Source organism: Amblyomma mixtum, chromosome 8 (genome assembly GCF_055824585.1).
Source record: "Amblyomma mixtum isolate Tamu chromosome 8, ASM5582458v1, whole genome shotgun sequence".
Classification (NCBI taxonomy): domain Eukaryota; kingdom Metazoa; phylum Arthropoda; class Arachnida; order Ixodida; family Ixodidae; genus Amblyomma; species Amblyomma mixtum.
Window position 1 is genome coordinate 29,550,046 of NC_143019.1, and position 18,545 is coordinate 29,568,590.

Consider the following 18,545-nt stretch of genomic DNA (forward strand, 5'->3'; position numbering starts at 1 on the left):
AGAACTGTAACTGAAGTGTTTCTTGAAGAAGAAATGTGTGTAAAAAATAGCAAGTTGTGTGTAATTGTACACACATGTACAGTCTTTGTCAAAAGTAACCAGGCTGCATGGTTTGCTTCTCATTCGTATAACAGAGCCCGCACGGCTTCCCTGAAGATCGCAAAGTTCTTTGAAGGTGAGGACAGGGGTTCTTCTTACGATACAGAGATTTAGAGCTTGAGGACTGGCATAATAGCTGTAATATACAACTGAGAAGAAAAACGTGCAGCCTGGTTACTTTTGACAAAGACTGTACATGCCTTGCTCGAATTATTTGACTCAATCTATCGAAAAGCTGAAACAGGTGATGAGCTGCGCTCAAATTTCGAATTATGAAGGGACGCAATTGTTGCCAGTTTTGAGAAATCTGTAAGTTTCAATTTTGGTCGCCCACTATAAGAACTTCTGGCTCAGTTTTCATCAACATATAGATAAAAATTGCGAATTTGTATTCTTGTTTCAAAACATTATTTTATTGTATGATTCATGATTTATCTATGTGACTACATGACACTGCTCTGGCGTTCGGTCTAGTGGCTGAGGTAGACAGCACTGACGAAATGGTAAGCATGAACACAGATTATATACTTTAGCTGCATGCGTGGGCACAGGGCAGAATGGATGTCCTACAGAATAGCATTGCAAAGCGGAGTTTGTGTTGGAAGCTCCAGCGCCAACAAACACACCATCAAGTGGGGACTTCGAAACTTGCATCTTCTAAACTATGAATTTTATTCGTTTCAGAACGACACAAGTCATGGACGGAAATGGACTCGGATTCTACCTGTTTAACGTTTCGTTGGAAATGTACATACATTTGGCGTACGATAATCCGAACGAAAACGTCGTCTATTCGCCGTTTAGCATCTCCGCCGTGCTTTCGATGCTTCTCTCAGGAGCCGGCGGCAACACCGCCGACGAGCTATCCAATCTCCTTCGAGCTGGCCATGAAGGGAAGGACAATATACGGAGGTTCTCTCAAGCCCTCTGTAGCCTCTCAACCCCTAGCGTCATTTTTCGAATAGCCAACAGACTCTACAGTGCACGTCAGTACCCTGTTCGGGATGACTACAAGACTGTGCTGGAGGAATTCTACAGAGCCAGCATACTGTCGGTGGACTTCGAGCGCAACCCGGATGCCGTCAGAGACGAAGTAAATGAGTGGATTTCGGAGAAAACCCACTCTAAAATCCAGAATCTTCTCGGCCCAGGAAGTGTCAGTGAAGAAACCAAGTTTATCCTGGTCAACGCCATATACTTCGAAGCTAACTGGGACTCTAATTTCAATCTGGAAGCTACAAGCTCTCAAGACTTCCATCTCGACTCTGAAAACACTCTGAAAGTTAAGATGATGCTCCAGGAGACGGAATACAATATCAGCGATTTCGAGGAGTTGAATTGCAGGGCCCTGGAGATGCCATACGAGGGACACGAATACTCTATGGTGATCGTCCTTCCGAATGAAGTTGACGGGTTGACCTCTCTGGTAGAGCGACTAACGGAACATGATCTCCGTTCGCTGCTCGATAGCCTCAAAACAGAACATACAGTTCGGCTCTCCCTTCCCAAGTTCAAGGTTCAGAGAAAAACGGACATGACCAATGTCCTTGAAGCTCTGGGTGTCAGGCAGCTTTTCGACGAGAGCAGTGTAGACCTGTCGGGGATGTTCGAAAAGCAGAGTCCTCCGGTTTCCTACATTATCCACGAGGCGGTAGTTGAGGTCGACGAGTACAAGACGGTGGCCGCGGCCGCAACGGCTGGAGGCGCGAAGGGAGGTTCTCTTACTCTCCCAGAAGAAACTATAAACTTTGTCGTAGATCATCCTTTCTTGTTTATCATCAAGAGAAACTGGGACAACTTGATTCTATTTATGGGATCGGTACGTAATCCCAACGCCTGACGTGCATCGGAGAACGCAGTATAGTAGGTTACCTTCCTCTTTAAGAGTCTTGTACCTTTCTTCAACAACTCCGGAAAAATGGCTCAGCAAACTCCATAATTTCTGTGATTAAACGCAACAATAAAGATACGATGACGAAGCCAAGATTTTTCATGGCTGTTTTCAAATTGTTATGTACTGTAAAAGCATGCGCTTTCTTCATTTTTTAGTTTTATCTAGTTGCTTTCAGGGGGGTTTCAGATATCTGCGAATAATTTCCATACCAAACACGAAAACCCTTACTATTAATCGATCGTGCGAGCGTTGGACAGCTAAGATAAAGAAGATTTAGTTGGGCTGTGGCAATGTTCATATTAGGAGCATATTAACAAAGAGTACAGCCAGATGGCTACAACAAAGCTCAAAACGTTTTACATCATATTCAAGAGCACGCAAATGCGAATGCCTGAAGAAGTACCGTCTTTGTCAAAAGTAACCAGGCTGCATGGTTTGCTTCTAGCTTGTATAGTGGAGCCCTTGTGACTTTCCTAAAGATCAAAAGTTGTTGGAAGGTAAGAAGGCCCCCAGTCCTTACCTTTAACGTCCATTTCAGCTTCAGGGAAGCTGTAAGGGCTCCACTGTACGAGCTAGAAGCAAACCATGCAGCCTGGTTACTTTTGACAAAGACTGTACGTAGGTCTAGGTGCATGTCTGCATAATCCCCAGAAATACTTGCCTTGGACACGAATTCTTTACTATTTCTTGAAATACAATTATGAAAAATGTTCAGTGAAAAAATTCCTTCCTGTGCTTAATGCCTTCTCTTAAGCTTAAACGAGAGCGGGAAGGCTCCGTATACAATTTGGCTACTTTTTACCGCCTTTTAAGATCTTCATTTTATCTAGGACAGTTCATACGATCCTCTCAAAATATTCTATTCTTGAGGCTCCTAAAATGCCCAAGCTATCACGTAGAACTCTTTCAACTGTTTTAGTTTTGATGTTGAAAGACTTTTGCCTCTCCAGTATTAAATTTATCGGAAGGAGAGAAAATTTCCTTCAACTCAGTAGTCAGCTTTTTGAAATATAAGTAAAACTTAAATGTGATGTCAAGGAAGGCATTGTCTACTGTTTTCTTCGGATATGCCCATTTAGGCGCTCGCTCACAAACACTTTGTGCGAAGCATCCCGCCACTTTTGTTTCTACGAAGGCTGCAATGAGAATTTATCGCTCTCATTCGCACTGCTTCAACCGTGTAAAAGGCATCTTCCAACATGATTCATGACCGGGGCTGTTGCACAGAGGCGTATAAGGTAGTATAGACACCTAATTTTCGTGGCATGTTTTATTCTGCACAATGATCTGGATGACATTACTATGCATGAATCAGCGTACGGTGTTTGCCTACGACCGCTACATAATTTATAATCGAATTTTTCTGCTATGCTGTTTTGGTTGCGGTTTCAAGAGGTTATAGGTTACGTGAGGGATGCAAAACTGCGATATTTAATTATTTATTTATTTAAAATAACCCCAGGACACTCATTTTAAGGTGTTACATGGGGAGGGGGGTACAAGTGTACAACGAATTGGTTCAAAGTTATAATAATGCACTAAAATAAAATAGAAATCACAAATAGTTATGAAAAATAAGCACTGACAAAAAGATTTGCAGCAATGCACCTATAAAAAATATGATGAAGTACTAACAGCACCGCAAGTTGAAGACGACACCGGAAAATGTGCGCTGAAGTACAAATCAAAAGTATAAAATAAAAAGAAGACAAAGCAGAAGAAAGTTGAGTGAAGAAGAAAAACCCTTTTTAGTCGAAACATGAGTGAATATGGTGTTCGCACTTATTTAGGTCAGATTCTGTGGCAATGTAATCGCTGCATCATCATTATAATTCAGTACAGTGCAGAAGCCAGCCTTCATCAAGTGCCGGAATGACAGCAAATGTAGAAGGACCGATTATATTGCAGTTTTTCATGTCTCACATGACTTATAACCTCTCTTTCACGTCACAGCTATCGTTCGGCTGTTCGAACTGAAACAGTACGAGAAAGAGATTCGGTTATAAATTATTTAGCCGTCGCAAGATGAAACCGCCTGATAATTTATATAAAATAACATCTTAGACATCATTACACAGAAGAAAACCGGCATCCAAAAGTTAGGTGTCCATACTCCTGTAGAAAAAAAAACGATGAAAGAGTTTGCGCTCTGAGCTGTGTAGGCGCGTTGGATGAAATTTTCTCACATCCTAAATACTCCAAACCCAGTACGAATATCTCGAAGTGCGTCTATAATAAATTGAGCAGTAGTAAGGAAGTGATTTTAAAACTACGAGGGGTGTTCTTCAGCGTTCGGAACGGCGCTAGAGAGAAAATGGCCACGCTAAAGAGTGTTCATGTAGAGCAGGTTTCTGATTGTTGAGAAGCTCAAGGCGATATAATATTCAACTTATCTCGTACAAAGCAAGATAACTGCACCTCAGGCGCTGTGTAGCTTTCTCAGAAGGGAGAATATGGGAAAGGAGAATACAGTGGGCAGGCAAGACCGCTCCGCTGATATGATATTTGCATATATTACTTTCGCGCCAAGTAATATTCAGCGAGGCTGTATATACGCTTAAGAAAGCTTCAGATGGGATAGCCTAGAGCTTTAACCTTGACTTCTTCGAAGAAAGCTTCCATAGGAAAGTATTATTTTTGTTTGGAGGGAGGGTAATGAACAATGCAAGTAAACTAACGAGCTCGAGTTACTCAGAAAAAAAAAAGGTAATCCCCTACTCTTCTTACTTTCGGTTACTGCTGGCTCCTTTCATGTATATTTTAAGGAGCTCCTGTCTTCCCTTTCCTTGTATGCTCAGCAGTTTAAAGAGGGCCTCAGTTCAGGCAGTGTTGATGCCAGAGGTGGCTCTTGCGCAGGTTCCGTCCCGTGCAAGAGCCTTCCAATACGTCGTTCCTTGTAATACGTATGTGACTTCGGCCCCTTAAACAACTCATACCCATACAACAAAGCCTAGAGAATAGGTCTCTAAAAAATTATGCAACGAAAACGAAAAGCAAAGCTATGATGTTGAGTGTTTGATTTGTTAGAATTTATTTTGTATCCACCAATAAAAAAATAAATATTCTCTTTTAACTCCTCCATTCCTAGCCTCATGGTCTGGTTGAGATACCTAGTGAGACAGCTCTGTCCACGTTTTAGGCTACATGAGTATGACTAGAGCGCCGACAAAATGGCAGTGCATTCAGGGTTTCATTGAATTTTCTCGCGAAGCACTAACCTGCTCGTAAAGAGCTTCCTGCACCACCGCATTGAAGCCTGGAGGACCGAAGCCAGCGCTTGTTCCATTGGATAGCGGCATATGCCCTGAAGGCTACGGTCACGAGATGAAAGCTTTTAACACAAAATATTCTATCTCTCTCGGGTGATCAAGAGAATAAACCTGAAAGCCACAACACATGATTATAGCATCAGGCGACAAGGGAGTAAGCAGCCATTAAGGCATCGTGTCGGCAACCGATGCTCTGGTCATTCATTTTGGGGGGTGGGGGGAAATAAAATTTACTGACCGGCATACTTGTCGCACTGACGCTGCTCGTGACGAAATCCGGTCCCCTTCCCATTCCTGCCTAGCTTTACTGCAGTGCGTGAGAAATTGACCGCAAGTGCAGCATTCTTCGTGTCGTGCGTTCGCAACACCAGCAACGAGTAATGCTGTGTCGAGTTTCGGTTGCAACCAGCTCACCTGAAAAGGCAGGAGTTCTACAGAGCCTCTGCTGACTGTACCCAAGTAGTTGGCGCAGTTCTTAAATGCTGCTCTTTTTTAAGTCTAAGGCGCCGCCACGGTGGCTCAGTGCTAATGGGGCTCGACTGCTGACCCGAAAGGCGCGGGTTCTATCCTGACCAAAGCAATCGAATTTCGATGGAGGCGAAATTCTAGAGGCCCGTGCACTGTGCGATGGTAACGCCCATTAAAGAACCGCAGGTGGTAGATATTAAGGCGAAAGCCTTTAATGGCTCATTTTCCCGTCCGTCCGCCGGCGTTACATCCAGCGCCTGGGGAGACTCATCGACGAGCACAGCTGACGTCATCAAACGGATGACAGGTGTACACCGAGTATGTCAGCAGTTACTGCGTAATTTCCTTTCCTAAAATACAATTTCTATTTTCTTCATTACGACCCCTCTTTCTCTTTCTTTCACTCCTACTTCCTCCCTTCTGGTAGAAACGGATGAAGGGTGTCTACCGAGATGACAGAGCATTACTGCGCCATTTATTATCCTCAAAAGGTGTTCCGTTGAGAAGCGTTTCCAAGCGGCAAGGCATCGCGCCGATCGGGTGGTGGCATTCCGTGGACCCTGGCAGCGCTATAACGCGTTGTCGAGTTCCGCTCCTAAAGGCGAAGCATAAGCGTCATTAATTAGCAGTTAATTAGTATTAATCATCAATAAGTAATCAGCCATTAAATAATAGTTTGTTATTACTTGGTAATTAGTCATTAATTATGTGTGACGTCATCCAGAGGGGACATCAGTGCCTCAGAGGTGGTCAATGTAGCGCGAAAAACGCTTTCGTCTCTACGCACTTTGAACAGTCAAAATGCCCCCAATTTTTTTCCGGACAATTTCAATACGGCGTCCCTGATAGCTTTAGTCGCTTCACGATGTTATAACCCCCCAGACCTAAACAAAAGGCTACTATTCCTTCTTCGATAGTTTTGACGCTATTCATGATGCAGCTGACTTCACAGCTGGCTCTTGGAGCAGTATTCCAAGTGGCCAAGTTATGAGGGGAAGATACTACTAGGCGTGCGTCGTGGGGAACAATAGAATGCCCCGAAACACAAATGGGAACACAGCTAAAATACACGTAGGCGTAAACGTTTGCTAAATAAGAGTCGCCGTAGCTGGTTGGATGCAGCAGACTTCAAGGCTGGGATTTCCAGGTGAGTGGCTTCGTTGGAAGGTGGCTACCATCCGCCAGCAGACACTATGGTATTTTTTGTTTACTGATTTTATCGAATTGTCTTAACTAAAACTGTTCTCCGCCCTTTGATGCCTTGAGGTAGTGTCTGTTGCTTGTTTCTTGCAAAAAAGTGGAAAGAAGAAAAGTTTCAGTGTTTTAGCCTGGTTGGGGCACGTCCAATATGCTCAGCAAACATTTTTGAGTATTTGAAAACTGTAAAGTACTCTCATCGAAATGCTCAAGTTAATGGTCTGTTGTTGCGATGTGTAAGAAAATCGTTCTTGTAAATTTTTTCGATCGCTCGCATCGAGCAGTTAAGTAAGAAATAAAAAAAAAACAATAGGTATCGCTTTTGATGATAGCGACAACGTTAACAGGAATAAAATCAAGCCTGCCGACGGGACATCGACGGATTTATCAATATGTTTCACCGAAAGCTTCCAATTTGTGAATAAATGGCGTTCATAAACTCTTTCCTGATAAAAATAGTTTTGTTAAGAATTGTTGGGTACGATGAGGGCACTTTTCCAGCAAAAATTTTTAATACCAAATAAAAGCAGAAAATTAGGGGTCTGTGTTAAGATTTACGTTGTTTTGCCCAATGCCGACAAAACGTTTAAACAGAAGAAAACGAAACTTATCTTACTTTCCTTTTTTGAAAATCAACTAAATGTACATCTGACACCAGCAGTCTTAACTTCAATACACGTCAATGCAGAAACAAATATGATACCACAAATAGTCATTGTATAATAGGGGACAAAAAAATGTGCAAGAAAAACCAAATTCACTTTTCGAGAGAAAAAATGTGAAAGAAAAACAAAACGGCACAATTTTGTTTTTTTTTGTGGTGCACTGCACAGCTATGTGGTTAAAAAATGAGCCTACAATGTTTCAATGAAAAATGTTTTACACAAATAAAGCTTGGATTGCTCGCCTAAGGAGGAATGGCAAATATTGATTTTCAAGCAAAATGAGAAAAGAGACTGAGAAAAGCCTAAAATTCAATCAACCAAAGTTCTTGACCAGGTTTGTAGCCGAGCTCCTCCTTAGTATTGCTTTTTCTTGATTTTGCTAACATCGCAGCATGATTTTTTGTGCATTTTTCGTGTCATCACTACACCAATAGAAAGATTTCCAAATTCGCTCCTAGTAGCCTCCCAACAAAGGTTTATGTGTTAGCGGACCTGGTTTAGTGTTAACGGGCTTTAGAACACCTGGCATACCTCTGTTACCGTTTTTTAAATTACACATGCCGTCACACAAAGCAAATTACAGTGCTGGTAACCTACATAACTATTCCATGTGTTCCGAACGTCTTCTGTCACCTTTGTTCGCGTTCTAGTTACAAATGCCCAAAAAAAATAGGCAGAGAGGGTTGAAAACAGTTCTTAGTCTAAAATTGAAACTATAAAGAAAAAAGCATTGAAATATTAGGTTGGGATTTGGGTACAAAACTTTCTTGTTTCGGTTTCGCAAATCGTCCAGCGAGTTACAACTTTGGGTCGCAAAATTGTTAAACGTGCCCTTGACCTCCCCATCACTACTTCAAACAGCCGGCTTATGGCTCTTGGGGTGGTGAATACTTTCCGGGAACTCCGGGAGGCACACCTTACAAACCAGTACACGCGCTTCTCGCTAACGGAGTCGGGTCGCCGCCTTCTTGCTCGACTCCATATCCAACACACCCCTCCAATGGAAGACAGGTTTCGCATCCCGGAACTGTGGAGACGTGCCCTCCACGTGCGGCCTCTTCCAGCAAACATGTCACATGAAGACCATAATGGTCGGCGCCTGGCACGAGCGGAAGCGCTAGCCCGATATTATGGCAACAAAACAGGTGTATACTACGTGGACGCCTCCGGCCCTCACCACGGGGGATGGTACACGGCCGCGGTAGTTCACAACAGCAACACAGTTAACGGCCTAACTTTCAGAGCCCGCAGTGCAACACAAGCAGAAGAGGTCGCGATTGCTCTCGCGGCCTCACATTCCAATTCAAAATACATAATCACCGACTCGCGAGGGGCCTGTCGGAACGTCGAACAAGGCTGCACTCCCTTCCTAGCCTATCGAATATACCAAAATTGCACACGGGATACGGACCCCGCACACCGTTACCTCATATGGGCCCCTGCTCATCAGGGGTTGGCAGAAAACGAGGCAGCAGACGCAGCCGCCCGCGCGCTCTCTCACCGGGCTGTTTTCTCCTCCCCGTCCGATCAGGAGCCCGATTTTAATCCGGTCTATACATTCAAAGATATTACAACATATTATCAAAATTGTCATCGCCTTTACCCAAGCCCATGTAAAGGCCTGAAGAAGGCGGATGAGCGGCTCCTTCTCCGCCTTCTCACCAATACATTGCTGCGCCCGGCAGCGCTAAAACATTTTGACCCCTCCTTTAGCGGCAGCTGCCCCCACTGTAGTGCAGTGTCTTCTGACACTTATCACATGGTGTGGGCCTGCCCCTCCAACCCCGCTATTCCCCCCATCCCCAACCCAACCCGGGAGGACTGGGAGGCGACCCTGCTCGGCTGCCACGACTTACAGGCCCAACAAGCCTTAGTCGGGCGCGCCCGGGCGGCGGCAACCGCCACTGGGGTCCCATACTAGGGACCTCCACCTAGTGTTTGTAAGGATCGATCCCTTCCGGGCTGATCCAAACATACCTCTCATTCGTAATAAATGTTTTCACCACCACCACCACCCACAACTTTGGGTGTATCATTGTAACAGTGTTACTTAGAAGAATAGTTGTTACAGTTCCGACAAAAATGAATCGAATTTCTTTGATACAAAATTAAAAAAATTGAATCCTATAAATATTGCTTTTTAAAAGTGGCCGTAGGAATCAAAGTTATTGCAGTGAGAAAGCAGTGGTTTTTGGCTTTACTTGATTTTGGAAATGAGGCGGACCTGTTTTGGAGGACACGATCGTGTTGCGCAGGGTCAGTTATGACCGGACACCAATGTTGGTGAAAATCCTCCGAGGTGAAATTTCGGAGCTGTGTGGGCGAAATTTTTTGGGTGGCCCGGGCCAAATTTACAGGCAGCCATCGTCTTGAGCGCGGTCAATTAGGACTGGACAACAATTCTGGTTCCTATCAGCCAAGGCCAACTTTAAAGGGTGGGTGGGCCAAATTCTTCGCCGTCCGCCACTGGGTGTATGCCCCCCACCACCACCCTCTTCCTCCCTGGTGGCGACCGCGCCATAGCGCACTGTGTTCTTCGGTTGCCGAAGCGCCGGCTCGGCATCAGCGGATCACGGTGCGTGCATTCCAAGCCGAAACGCAGGGCCATTTTCACCTGACTCGCTAGCAGCGTCAGCGGCATCAGTCAGTCGCTGCTATCTCTTCGCCGCGCAACGTCCCTATGCGCCCACGCGCTGCCTCCCGCGCCCTCCCGATAACTTAATTGCTCTCCTCGCTCTGCGTCCAATGCCACCCTTGTGCGGAGGCAGTCAGGGCACTGGATCAGTTGCGTGGATCTCGATATGTGCACCACCCGAGCCGAAATGCATAGCCGCCGCCATTCGCCACAGGGACCCGCCTGCCCATATAAGTAGTTTATTCTACGCCAATTCTTTAGAGCCATGAGTGCGGCAACCGTTTGAAGTCCTTCGTGACAACCTCGCGAAATACTTACATAGACCGCATCTTTGAGAACCAGATATTTGTGCAGCAAGTCGAGCATGTACCCATCTAATTCTCCGTCCGCAAAGCTTCGTTCATCACAATCTAGAACTGTTACTGGAGTGTTTGTTGAAGAAGAAACGTGTACAAAAAATAACAAGTTGTGTCTAATTGTACATACAAGCCTTGCTCGAATTATTTGACTCAATCTATCGAAAAGCTGAAACAGCTGATGAGCTGCGCTGAAATTCCGAATCAGGAAGTGATGCAATTGTTGCCAATTTTTGAGAAATCTGTAGGGTTCAATTTTAGTCGTCCACTATAAGAACTCCTGGCTCAGTTTTCATCAACATATAGATAAAATTTGCGTATTTATACCCTTGTTTTAAAGCCTTATTTTATTATATGATTCATGATTTATCAATGTGACTACGTGACACTGCTCTGGCGTTCGGTCTAGTGGTTGAGGTAGACAGTACTGACGAAATGGAAAGCATGATCACAGATTATGTACTTTGGTTGCATACGTTGGCACAGGGCAGAGTGGATGACCTACATAGTAGCATTGCAAAGCGGAGTCTTTGTTGGAAACTCCTGCGCCAACACACACACCATTACGTGGGTACATCGAAACTTGCATATTTTAAACTATGAATTTTATTCGTTGCAGAACGACACAAGTCATGGACGGAAATGGACTCGGATTCTACCTGTTTAATGTTTCGTTGGAAATGTACATACATTTAGCGTACGATAATCCGAACGAAAACGTCGTCTATTCGCCGTTTAGCATCTCCGGCGTGCTTTCGATGCTTCTCTCAGGCGCCGGCGGCAACACCGCCGACGAGCTATCCAATCTCCTCCGAGCCGGGCCCGAAGGGAAGGACAATATACGGAGGTTCTCTCAAGCCCTCGGTAACCTCTCAACCACTAGCGTCGTATTTCACATAGCCAACAGACTCTACAGTGCACGTCAGTACCGTGTTCGAGAAGAGTACAAGACTCTGCTGGAGGAATTCTACAGAGCCAGCATACTGTCGGTGGACTTCGAGCGCAGCCCGGATGCCGTCAGAAACGAAGTAAATGGGTGGGTTTCGGAGAAAACCCACTCTAAAATTGAGAATCTTCTCGGCCCAGGAAGTGTCAGTGCAGAAACCAAGTTTATCCTGGTCAACGCCATGTACTTCGAAGCTAATTGGGACTCTAATTTCGATCCGAGAGCTACAAGCTCTGAAGATTTCCATCTCGACTCTAAGAACACTGTGAAGGTTGAGATGATGCACCAGGAAGATAAATACACGGTCAGCGATTTCAAGGAGTGTAATTACAGGGCCCTGGAGATACCATACGAGGGATACGAATACTCTATGGTGATCGTCCTTCCGAATGAAGTTGACGGGTTGACCTCTCTGGTAGAGCGACTAACGGAACATGATCTCCGTTCGCTGCTCGATAGCCTCCAAACAGACCACAGAGTTCGGCTCTCCCTTCCCAAGTTCAAGGTTCAGAGAAAAACGGACATGACCAATGTCCTTGGAGCTCTGGGTGTCGAACAGCTTTTCGACGCGGAGAGTGTAGACCTGTCGGGGATGTTCGAAGAGCAGAGTCCTCCGGTTTCCTACATTATCCACGAGGCGGTAGTTGAGGTCGACGAGTACAAGACGGTGGCCGCGGCCGCAACGGGTGCAGGCGTGGGGGGAAGTTCTCTTACTCTCCCAGAAGAACCTATAAACTTTGTCGTAGATCATCCTTTCCTGTTTATCATCAAGAGAAACGAGGACAACTTGATTGTATTTATGGGATCAGTACATAATCCTAAGGCCTGACGTGCATCGGAGAGCGCAGTATAATAGTTTACCTTGCTCTTTAAGAATGTTGTGCCTTTCTTCAACAACTCCGGAAAAATGGCTCTGCAAACTCCATAATTTCTGCTAGAAAACGCAACAATAAAGATACGATGACGAAGCCAAGATTTCTCATGGCTGTTTTTAAACTGTCATATACTGTAAATGTATGCACTTTCTCTATTTCTTTTTAGTTTCATTTCGTTGCTTTCAGGATTGTTTCAGATATCTGCGAATACTTTCCATGCTAAACAAGAAAACCCTTACTATTAATCGATCGTGTGAGCGTTGGACACCCAAGATAAAGAAGGTTTAGTTGGGCTGTGCCAATGTGCATATTAGGAGCATATTTACGAAGAGTACAGCCAAAAGGCTGCCGCAAAGTTTAAAATATGTTACATCATATTGTAGAGCACGCAAATGCGAATGCCTGAAGAAGTACTTAGGTCTAGCTGGATGTCGACATAATCCACAGAAATACTTGTCTTGGACATGAATTGTTTACTATTTCATGAAATACAATGATGAAAAATGTTCCGTGAAAAAATTACTTCTTGTGCATAATGCCTTCTCTTAAGCATACACGAGAGTGCGAAGGCTCCATATACGATTTGGCCAATTTTTTTTTACCGCCTTTTAAGATCTTAATTGGGTCTAAGACAGTACATACGATCCTCTCAAAATATTCTATTCTTGAGGCTCCTAAAATGCTCAAGCTATCACGTAGAGCTCTTTAAATAGTTCTCATTTAGATGTTGAAAGACTTTTGCCTCTCCAGTATTAAATTTAAAGGAAGGAGAGAAATCTTTTCCTTCAGCTCAGTAGTCAGCTTTTTGAAATATACGGACAACTCAACAGTGAGGTCAAGAAAGGCATTGTCTACTGTTTTCTTCGGATATGTCCGTTTAGGCGCTCGCTCACAAACACTTTGGGCGAAGCATCGCGCCAGTTTTGTTTCAACGAAGGCTGCAATGAGAATTTATCGCTCTCATTAGCACTGCTTCAACTGTGTAGGAGGCATCATCCAACATGATTCATGACCGGGGTTGTTGAGCGGAGACGTTTAAAGAAGTGTAGACACCTAATTTTCATGTCATGTTTTATTCTGTGCAATGAACCGGAAGACATTACTATGCATGAATCAGCGTGTGGTGTTTGCCTACGGCCACTAAATAATATATAATGAATTTTTCTGTTATACTAGCTTAGTTGCCGTTTCAAGAGGTTATATGGTACGTGCGGCATGCAAAACTGCGACACAATGGCGGCTGAATCATTTTAATTCACTACACTGCTGAAGCCAGCCTTCATCAAGTGCCGGAATGACAGCAAATGTAGAAGAACCGATTATATTGCAGTTTTTCATGCCTGACATGGCTTGTAAACTCTCTTTGACGTCACAGGTATCGTTCGCTGTTGAAACCTAAACTGAAACAGTACGAGAAAGAAATTTGATTATAAATTATCTAGCAGTCGCAGGAGAATACCGCCTTGTAATTCATTTAAAATAACGCCTTACGCATCATTACAAAGAAGAAAACACGCATCCAAATGTTGCATGTCTATACTCAGTTAGAAAAAAAAAGATGAAAGCGTTGGCTCACTGAGATTTGTACGTATCTTATATGAATTTTTCTCATATCCTAAAAACTCCAAACCCGGTGAGAATATCTCGAAGTGCATCTATAACAATTTGAATAATAGTAATGAAGTGATTTACAAAGTACGAGGGGTATTCTTCAGAGTTCGGAACTGTGCTAGAATGATAAAGGCCACGCTAAAGAGCGCTCATGTAGAGCAGGTTTCTCACTGCTGAGAAACTCAACGGAACATAATATTCGTCTTATCTCGTACTAAGCAAGATAGCTGCAGCTGAGGCGCTTCTAGCTCGCTGAGAACGAACGAAGGCGGAATAGAGGGGTTTCATAGCGGCATATGCCCTGAAAGCTATGGTGACGAGATGAAAGCTTTTACACAAAAGATTCTACATCTCTCTCGCACTCAACATAATAAACCTGAAAACCACAACACAGAATTATGGGACTCGGCGATAGGGGAGCAAGCGGCCATTGATGCAAACCGGATGCTCTGGTCATTCGTTTTTGGGGGTGGGGGAAGCAACCTTTGTGTACTAGCAGGCAGTGCAGCTGCACGACACGGGGCAAACTCCGGTCCCCTTCCTATTCCCGCACAGCTTTTAAAACAGTGCTTCAGAAAGTTGACCGCAAGTATGGCATTCTTCGCTTTGTGCGTTCGCAACACCAGCAACGGCTGAAGTTCTGTCGAATTTAGGTTATAATGTCCTCACCCGACAAGGCAGGAGTTCTATATAGCCTCTGTTTCATGTTCTCAAGTTGATGGCGCGTATCTTAAAACGTTGTTTTCCCAAAAGTTTACCGCGACGCCGGGGTAGCTCCCTGGCAATGGCGCTCTGCTGCTGATTCGAAAGACGCGGGTTCGATCCCGTCTACGGAGGTCAAATTTCAATGTAGGCGAATTTTGAGAGGCCTCTGTAATGTGCGAAGTCAACGCACATTAAAGAACCCCGGGTTGTCGATATTTCCGGAACTCCTCACTACGGTGTCCCTGACAGTCTAACAGCTTTCAGACGTTATAACCGCACAAGCCTACACAAATGTTTAGCACTCTTTGTTCAATAGCTTCGCCGCTATTCACGACGCGGCTGACCTCTCAGCCGGCTCTTGGAGCAGTATTCCAGGTGGTCATGTAATCAGGGCTAGATATTGCGAGGCTTGCATCGCGGGGAACAATACAATGCCCCTAAACACAAATGAGAACGCAGAAAATATCCACGTAGGCGTAAACTTTTGCTATAAGAGTCGTCGTGGCTGGCTGGACGCAACAGGCTTCAGGGCTCTGATTTGCAGGTGGGTGGCTTCGTTGGAAGGCCGCTACCATCCGTAGGGGACACCGTGGTATTCTTTATTTCCTCATTTTATCGAATCGATTTAAAGAAAATTGTGTTCTCCACCATTTGATGCTGTGAGGCAGTTTTTATCGCTGGTTTCTTGCAAGAAAGTGCAAAGGAGAAAAGTTACAGTGCTTTAACTTGATTGGGGTCACGTCCAATATTCTCAGAAAATTTTTTTAGTATCTCAAAACTGTAAAGTACTCTCATCGAAATGCTCAAGGTAAATTGTCTGTTATTGCGATGTGTAGCAAAATCTGTTTTGTAAAATTATTCGAACGCTCGCATCGAACAGTTAAGTCAGATATAAAAAAACCAATAGTTAAGGCTTTTGACAATAGCGACAACGTTAACAGAAATAAAATACAAGCCCGCCGACGGCACTTGTACGGATTTATCAATTGTTCTACCGAAAGCTTTAAATTTGTGAATAAATTGCGTTCATAAACTCTTCCCCGATAAAAAAATTGGTGGGGGCTTAGCTTTGGTTAAGCCTGGTAGGCTGCAAAAGCAATACGCGCGCCGTGCCAAGCGACCGCCGTTACCCGACGAGCCGAGTTGGTAGCCTGTCTCTCGCTCCTGGTATGACGTCACGCTAAAACGTCACTAGCGCCTCTAGCGGGAGGAGCGCGGCGCGCCGTGGGAAGCGGCCGCCGTTACCCGACGAGCCGAGTTGGTAGCTTGTCTCTCGCTCCAGGTATGACGTCACGCTATGACTTCACTAGGCATGGTATCACGTCAGGGGTCATTCTAAAGGTCTAACGTGCCAAGTGGCCGCTGCTGCGTGAAAAGACGTTCTTGGGAGCAGTATTGCTTTCGCAATGAAATAGTTTTGTTCAGAATTGTTGGGTATGATGAGGCCACTTTTCCGGAAAAATTTTTAGTACCAGATAAAAGCAGAAAATTAGGGGCCTGTCAGAGGAAAGACGTTGTTTTACCCAAATCAAAATGTTTAAATAGAGAAAAACAAAATTTACTTTACTTTTTAAAAATGAACTAAATATACATCTGACAGCAGTCATAAGTTTAATACAGTTCATCGCGTGAAATTGATTTTGCTGTTTTAGAAACAAGGACAGGTACTGTGCAAATTGGAAAGATAAAGATAAAAATAAAATGGAACAAGCAAATAGAGAGGCAAACAGTCAAAAGAGAGAAGACGAGGCAGAAAGAGAGGCAAACGGTCTAAAGCGAAGAAAAGACAGGCGACGAGTTTGAAGGGGGCATCAATGCTTTTGCATTCTCCAATGCGAGTCGCCGCAGGGCAGCAAGTCGAACATATATCCATCTATTTCTCCGACCACAAAGCTTCCTTCCTAACCATCAAGAACTGCTAGCGGACTGTTTATTGAGGAAGGAATATGTGTGAAAATAACAAGGCACACACGTCTTGCTCGTATTCTTTGCCTCAATCTATCGAAAAACTAAAACACCTGATGTGCTGCGCTCAAATTTCGCATTACGAAGTAACGTAATCGTCGGCAATTTTTTGACAAATCTGCAAGGCTCAGTTTTGATCGCCCGCTATAAGAATTCCTGACTGAGATTTCAGCAACATATAAAAGAAATTTGTGAATTTGTGTCGGTATTTTAAAGCTTTATATTATTACATGATTTATCAATGTGACTAAAGGACACTGCTCTGGCTTTCGGTCTAGTGGCTGAGCTGGACAGTGCTTACGAAATGGTGAGTGTGACCAGAGATCATATACTTTGGCTGCATACGTTGGAAAATGGCAGGATGGATGACCTACAGAGTAGCATTGCAAAGCGGGGTCTGTGTTGGAAACTCTTGGGCCAACATACACACCGTAACGTGGGAAATTCGAAACTTGCACATTCTTATCTGCAGACTTCATTCTTTTTCAGAACGATACAAGTCATGGAGGGACCTGGACTCGGATTCTACCTGTTCAATGCTTCCTTAGAAATGTACATACATTTAGGGTACGATAATCCAAGCAAAAACATCGTCTATTCGCCGTTTAGCATCGCCGCATTGCTCTCTATGCTTCTCGCTGGTGCTCGCGGCGACACCGCCCAAGAGCTATCCAAGCTCCTCCATGCCGGCAACGAAGGCGAAGACAACATACGGAGGTTCTCTCAAGCCCTCTGTAGCCTCTCAATCCCTAGCGTCATCTTTCGCATAGCCAACAGACTCTGCAGTGCACGTCAGTACCCTGTTCGAGAGGAGTACGCGACTCTTCTGGAAGAATTCTACAGAGCCAGCATACTGTCGGTGGACTTCGAGCGCAACCCTGATGCCATCAGAAACGAAGTGAATGACTGGGTTTCGCAGAAAACGAACTCTAAAATTCAGAATCTTCTCGGACCAGGAAGTGTCAGTGCGGAAACCATGTTTATCCTGGTCAACGCCATGTATTTCAAAGCCAACTGGGACTCTTATTTCGATCCCAGAGATACAAGCTCCGCCGATTTCCATCTCGACTCTAAGAACACTCTGAAAGTTAAGATGATGTTCCAGGAGGGGGAATACAAGGTCAGCGATTCCGAGGAGTCAAATGGTCGGGCCCTGGAGATGCCTTACATGGGAGACGAATACTCTATGGTGATCCTTCTTCCGAATGAAATTGATGGGTTGACCTCTCTGGAAGAGCGACTAACGGATTATAACCTTCGTTTCCTGCTCGATAGCCTCAAAACAGACCGCCAAGTGCGGCTCTCCCTTCCTAAGTTCAAGGTTCAAAGCAAAACGGGCGTTAAAGATGTCCTTACAGCTCTGGGTGTCAAACAGCTTTTCGACGCGAGGAGTGTAGACCTGTCGGGGATGTTCGACAAGCACAGTCCTCCAGTTTCCAACATTTTCCACGAAGCGGTAGTTGAGGTCAACGAGAACGGCACTGTGGCCGCGGCCGCATCTGCTGCAATCATGGGAGGAAGTTCTTTTGTCCCAGAGGAACCTATAAACTTTGTCGTAGATCATCCTTTCTTGTTTATTATCAAGAGAAACCAGGACAACTTGATTCTGTTTATGGGATCGGTACGTAATCCTAACGCTTGATGCGCAGCGGAGCCTGAAGTATTAATTTATCTTCCTCTTTAAGAATCTTGTTCCTTTCTTAAACTCTCGATAAAATGGCTCAGAGAACTCCATAGGTCCTCTGAGAAAACGAAACAATAAAGAGTTTATGACAAAAGAAAGATCTCTCATGGCTGTTTTAAACTATCATATATTGTAAAACCATACACTTTCCTTATATTTCTTTACTTGTCTGTCAC

At 44.5% G+C, this 18,545-nt stretch overlaps 1 pseudogene; it reads left to right on the forward strand.

Annotated features, from left to right (window-relative positions):
• The first annotated feature begins 17,187 nt into the window (after nucleotides 1-17,187).
• On the forward strand, nucleotides 17,188-18,327 carry LOC149331861 (iris pseudogene; annotated as a pseudogene).
• The last annotated feature ends 218 nt before the right edge of the window (nucleotides 18,328-18,545 follow it).